We start from the raw sequence: 7,455 nt of genomic DNA, 5'->3' as shown, positions 1-7,455 counted from the left end.
TGAAATAAGAGGTTACTTGGGTGTGGCCAAGACTAACCAATCCATGGTGCCACCATTCTTGTGCCACTCCTTCCAGATGGAGTGTTACAAACTTGATTGGTTCCTCTTTAGGTATCAAGTTGAGTTGGAAATAAGTGTCTGCCTCCAGAATCCATGCCTGTGTAATGATGGCTCCAGATCCATCAAATGGTGATAAGTTTAATTTTTTGATCTTTCTCCCAACATCATCGTTAAAATAATGATGATTTCCCCCACCCAAATATCTCATTCTTAGATCAACATAGTCTTTGTAAGATATATTACCTTCCATATTCATGTTCCACCAATCTTCCCAAAGTTTTTCTTGCATTTTTTGAAAAGTGGGCTCTCTTTCTTTGTGCAATGCTTCTATCCTTGGAAGGAAGATGGGTATCGAGGGTCGAGAGCGAGAGGGTTGAAAGTTTAACCTTCCTAAAACAAAGTTGTCGCTATGCCGATTTTGTTCTCTTGTTGTCTTTTCCTTGACCAATTTTTTGTAGTGTTTCTTGCAGAATCCTTTGGGTTTCATTGATTTGCATTTGGTTTCTACTAAGCTCTCTTAAAAGATTCACGAGTCTGTCATAGGATCCTGATGATCCTCCATTCTATAAACAAGATTATTTTTCCTTCTCCTTTGAGTATAAACTTTCATTTACTTCCACGGGTTGGAAGAATCACTAGCTTTGATACCACTGTAATGTTTCATTTGTGATGTAATAATCCAAAATGGTAGTGAGTTACAAGAAACACAGAATGGTCGTATGGATGTGAGAAAATTTGCATACTAGGAGAAGACATGGGGGTCGTAGGTTTGGAATGGAGGAAGGTATGGTAGGATAGAAACCACCATGTGGATGTATGGTAGCAAACTAGATAGCCTCACAGTGGTCACCTATGACCGTACGGTAGGGAAGGATAGGGTCATATGGATGTGTAGGGAAGATGATCATACATTGTAGGGGCAACTATACTAAGGGCAATGGGAGGTGTGTAATGATGCATGGGGAGGCAAGGAAGGTCATATGGTAAGGTCATATGGTGTGTGGAGAGGAAGGCATCCGACAAGAGAATAATTAGGCCGTCTAGTAGGAGTTGTTTGGGACCAGTGGTTGGTAGTGGGTTGTACGGTATGTGGAATTGAGCTATGCTTAGTACTAGAATAATACATTCACTAATTAATACCAAAACAATTGATTAAATCAGATTCCATATATATATATAGAATCTAATTGAATCAATTGTTTTGGTATTAATTAGCGAATGTATATATATATATATATATATATATATATATATATATATATATATATATATATATATATATATATATATATATATATATATATATATATATATATATATATATATATATATATATATATTCATTCAACAAGATGGTGCTCCAATTTGCCAAATCCAAGTGAAGAAATACACAGATAGAATAGGATGAGGTTGAATCCCACCAAAATTGGAATAGTCAAGTAGGGAATGCCTTTCACTTCTAAAATGGAAAACAACAAAGAATTCATAGTATAAAGAAATAATTCAAATCCCATACCAACAACTACCTATAAGTTGTGCTTAAATACTTTTCGGGGAAACCTTTCCAAGGGTGTACCAAGATAGCCGATGACTACACCTACCTACAGAAACAAAAATAAAAATGGGTCTGAGATATACTAAATCAATCGGCCCATTTACAAAAGTTTGATTAAATATTTATTTAATGATGAGAACATTACAATTTTTATTTTGCAAGGGTTTCTTCACATTAAATCATGTTTAAGAAAGTTTTATTAACTAGTTTTAATCTTAAGTGCAATTTCATAATCACAAATGAATAATACATACATAATCTCATAGGAAAATATATAAGTACAACTGATATAATGAGGCAAATCCAATAAAAAATATCTACTGCACATGTCATAGGGTATGTAATAATAAATACAAGTACATCAAAATAGATTACTTCATATTGTAGGATCTTAAGACACAAAATACATGAATACATAGATACAACACCTAAATAGAAAGTCTCCAAGATAAGAATAGGAATGATAATGGTAAAACTGCATTAACGAACATCTGATATTGGTACCAATTTGAGGGGGACCCAAATGGTAAGAAGTCACTACCTCATGACCTCTTGGTAATCTAGTTAGGCACTGATCCCACTGTATAGGGAAGATAACATATTGTATACACTTAAAATTTGTCAAGTCAATTGATTGAATGTTTTAATATTTAATTATTATTTTTTCCCTCTATTCACTTTAATAAATTATTTAATTTATTAAGTTAATTCATTTTTTGTCAATTATTTAATTAATTTTATTCTTCTATTAGCATTAATAAACTATTTAATTTATTAAGCTAATTCACCTAGGTTAGTTGCACTATCCTAAATCTTCTAAATAATTTTGTTAAGTGATTTATTAAAATAGCTTAATTATCTACTCACTTAAATGACTAAGGCCACTAGTCCACCTATTCAATCCATGTCATGTGCCATGTCATATTTGCACAAATAATTAATTTTAATTAATTATTAATTAATCCTATTTATCCTCACCTATGTTTCCTATTTTATGGGGCCAGAAAGGGGTATGCGTCCTTATATGACTTGGTCTCTGGGACACATGTCTCTAGATGACAAAATCTTTTTCCACTTCCTCTATTCTCTAGGAGTTAGTCAGTCTACCTCACAGAGTCAAAGATGACCCATGAGACACTTGTCCAAGAGTCCTCCTTACATGAAGAGTCTTCTTAAGAGTCTTGATGAGATGTTTTCCATGTGTCTTTCCTTTTCCTAGTATTTCTCTCACATCTCAACTAAGTACTTATTTCTCTCAACTCCTTCATTTAAGTCAATCTCACTCGTCCATGTGTCCTATGTTATCTCTTTATGTTGGATGTTGCCACCTAGGCTAGGGTCCTCCTTGAGTCTATAAAAGGAACCCCCATTCCATCACACAAGGGAATTAGAACTTGGATTAGGAGTTGGATTAGAAATCCAAAAGGCAATCGAGTTAGCAATCAATCAATTATCCATCAAATCCATAGCATGTTCATCATCATCTCATAGCTCCAGTAGAACCTTAGTTTCCCATCCATCTATCTTCATCATCTATTATTATTTGGTATAGAATTTGCATTGAAGTTCATAAATCTCCAATACCTAGAAGCATCTTGAAGAAGGGAGCTGATCAAAGTCTGATGGCTCACAAAATTGAGAAACTCAATCTTAGAAGGACAATGGAGGCACATTAAAACTAGTAATAAAAGTTAAAAGTATCATTTAAAACTTACTTTTAATGGTAATCCTTCATTGGTTATGCATTATTAGTCTAAATTTATTATTTTTGCATTGTCACTAAATTTTGCATATACGTACAATCCACACTCATATATCAAATCAAAAAATCAAATCCTAGGTAAGGAATTCTAATAGCTCAATCTACCTTAATCTTAACTTAGAAAACTCATAATGAAAAGATAATCAAAGTAAAAAAAGAATAGTCAACAAATAGCAACATCTCATATCAAGGTCAACAACCAAGTACAGATCAAGTATCAAAACCAAAGAGATACAACCATCAAAAGAACACCAAATTCTAAATCAAATATTGATAACCAACAAATAAATAATGGTCATCAAAGAGAATAAATCACTAACCAATAACTCCAACAATAAATACAATACCGAAGGAAAATATAAAATCTATGAAGGGGACTCAGGCTACATACTACAGAGTGTCATCCCATGGTTAAGATATTTGTGTTATCTTGGACTAGTCTCTCCCTAGACCCTAGACCCTCAAGCATTGAGTTACCCTAGACTAGTCACTCTAGACCCTGGACCCTCAACATGACCCATGTAAAACTAGAATACCCTCTCATAAAGATGAGAAAATTTAGTCATACCTCTCACTAGGTATCATCCAATTCCTATCCTTAGCCTATACAAACGCTCAAGGCATGGGAGACACAACATCTCTAATTATCTTTTTAATGTTTGTCTAAACATTTTAATTGTTATGTTATCACTTATTACACAACTTATAATGAGTTACCTTGGCAGCCACTTTGGGCCCCAACCCCCATTGCAAGCCACTCCCATAGGATGCACTTGGACTACCTTCCCAAAACTCACAAACCACAATTGTGTCCTATACCACAAAAGCACTAATTAGTGAATTTGGTTCCATGACAAGCAACTCAAAAATGCATTGGATCTCCAGACTCAAGTCATTATAATGTTGGCAGTGGACTAACATCCCTTGTAGGATTTGTGACATGGCTTAACTGCCTCTTGTTTTTCTATAAGACTATCGATTGTATCAGGCATTAATAGGTCGATCTTTTGGTGCAATGAAAACTTGTTGTTTCTAACAATTGGTATTAGAGCTTGGTCATAGATTCAAATCTTGTTGTCCACAATGAGTGATGCTGGGAGGGGGATTGTTGGCAATATGCTAGCGTCCCTCACAGGATTCATGACATGGTTTAACCACCTCTTATGGTTCTATAAGACTATTGGTTGTATCAAGCATTAACATGTCAATCTTTTGGTGTAGCGACAACCTTGTCCTTTCTAACACATAAATGCTTATCAAAATAAATATAATCATATATCTCAATTTGCATCATGGCATTCAGTCAAATAATAAAAAAGAAATCTCAAAAGCTTCTGGTGTACACCCTAGTTTGGCCAACTACGCAAGTCACATAAAACTATCATGAAATAAATATCACAAGACTTTAAATAGAACATAAAGAAACACATAGTTTTTAGCCATCTGGTTTGATTCCACCATTTTCTATGTTTCTAGAATAAATCATAAAGATGTGTTTAGCAATAAAGTAAGAATATACAAGTTTATATAAATTGTTCGGCTAATATACTTATTCCAATGAATAAATATGTAAATGTAAAATCTTTTTGTGTATATAAAATATCATGCAATATTATTAGGTTATTAATTTAAATAACTTTAAAAAATCACAAATAACTTAATTAATAATATAACTGTATATTTTTATATTAAATATTAATATCAATTTATATTTCTCTCAAATTTGGAATTATAATTATAATTAAATTATTTATAATCTCTCATAATATCAAATATTCATAATTAGATGATTATATAGTGAACTCCATAATAACTTATCTTAAAACATAAGTAAACCACAAAGATATATTTATTAACTTATAACTGTATTTGCATTAATAAATATATAATAAGTTATATCCAACTAAGAATTTTGAAAAACATTAATATTAAAATCTACCTATAAGAAAAAATAAGTAGCATTATTTAATTTTTAAAATAAATTAATAATAGTAATAATATTTAAAAAAAATTGAAATTAATAATTAACTAATTTTTTAAAAGAAATTCAAAAATTAATTTATATATATTTCTAAAATAAAATAAGTATGCAATTATTATTTTCAAGTGCTTGTGATCTTTCAAAACATGCAAACATAATATACTTCGTTCTATATCTTGAATGTATTTATTTTTCTCTAATTGTCTACTATTAAATTCTAATATTGTAAAAGGTTTCGAGATGAATATAAAAATCATAGTTTTCCAATTCCTCTAAATTTCATTGTGAATTTCCTATCAGATGCTCATATCTAGATTTTTTAATAAAAACTTTAGCAACATAATTCTATTGTTTACTTCTCACAGAGTTTTCCAAACAATGTATGTTTCAAATTTCATTTCTAAATTGCAAACCAAAAATGTTCCCAAGATTTCATTCCATAAATTTTAGTAATATGATAAACACAAGGCCGACAAGTTTCCCAAGATAATTTTCACAAAGGGGTTCTCAAACCCTACCTCAATCTGACAGCTGAAATTCTGGACAATCTAGTGAATATATGCAAATTCAATCCCTTCAAAACTTTAAACATTTTTTTTGCTTCAATTCCAAATTTTCTCTCCCAAAATATGTGTGCTCAAATGATCAAAAAGCCTCTATTAGGCTAGGGTCCTATGGACACCCACTTCCTTAAAAATAGAGTAGGTGCCATTGAGATTTCTCAGGAGTATTAAAAAGGGAAAGAGTCCCATGAATTTATATGTGAATCTGTTTCAAAAAATTAGCTCCTAAATTCAAGGAGGTTGGTTGTTTCATAATTATTTAAAAAAAAAAAAAAAAATTCTTTAATAAATTTGTTCGATGGAATTATTTCATTTTGGTGAGAAAGTGATGAGTAGGTTGTTGCAAATGACACAATTCTTCCCTAAGTTGGTGGGGTTATTTCTAGCCCCACCCTATTTTCACTTGCTTAAATTGAGAGGGCCAAAGAGTTGGAGCTCCTATTTTATAGAAAAATATCCTAAATAAGCCTTTAGTCCCCTTTAGAAAATTATTATGGGACTACCCACTCCACAAAATAGAGCCCAATCCCCTCCCATAAGACCCCTGCCTTAAAGAGCCCTAACCCTACCTAGGTTTTACATTATCCAATTTTATAAAAAGTCACACAATAATGGATACTTTAACTTATTTAATCATTTTATGCACACGTAAAGCACTTTTACATTAAAATAATATTTTCTTTTCTTTTCTTCGCCTTATTAATTAGTACAAGCACTTTTAAGAACATAATTTATTATTTGAATTAATAATAATAATAATATATTATTTAAATGTAACACTAATTTAATTCATATCAATTAAATAATTATAATAAATCAATATTAAATCTTTGATGTTTTATTTCTCTCTATCCAATTTTCTACATTAGAATTTTAAATTAAAGCACATATTTAATTAATTTCTAATTAATTCAATATCATCATATTTTATATTTTCTTTTTAATCAAATAATATTTAATAATTCTTATATCATAAGATTAATCTAAAAGTTACAATTAAGTCATTTACCAAGTAAATCACATAGCCAAATCCACATAAAGACAACATAAGCACGACTAACGAAAACTACAATTAAACATTACACATAAAGATAAACTCATAGGTTTAACAAGGGTGTAAGCAACCAAATACATGCCCTTTTTAGGATAGTAATTGGACTTTGGTTGGAATCAAAGTTGAACATTATCTCCTCATTCTTATCATTAAGTTATTGTGATAAGACACGCTTATCCTGTAAATTTAGGGAAGTCAATGTCTGGTACCTACAAACATGTATAAATGATGAACATGTACATGTTCATATATATCTTATCTCAATAGACAATGATGGAGATTGGTGCATTGTCTAGATCTCGACTAGGGGGTGACTACAAATTCCTCCCTCAACCACATTAGGCACGTCAAACAAAAATGTAAAATAGACACACACACCATACACATGCAAGTATGGGGTAAGTATAATAGTAAATCTTCAATATAAAAAATATTCTATTCTAACATGAACATCTCATCATCATGCAGACACAATAAATA

The sequence above is a fragment of the Cupressus sempervirens genome, chromosome 8 (genome assembly GCF_028749045.1).
Source record: "Cupressus sempervirens isolate cs-2001-9-10 chromosome 8, ASM2874904v1, whole genome shotgun sequence".
Lineage (NCBI taxonomy): Eukaryota > Viridiplantae > Streptophyta > Pinopsida > Cupressales > Cupressaceae > Cupressus > Cupressus sempervirens.
Note: the sequence above shows the minus strand (reverse complement) of the source record.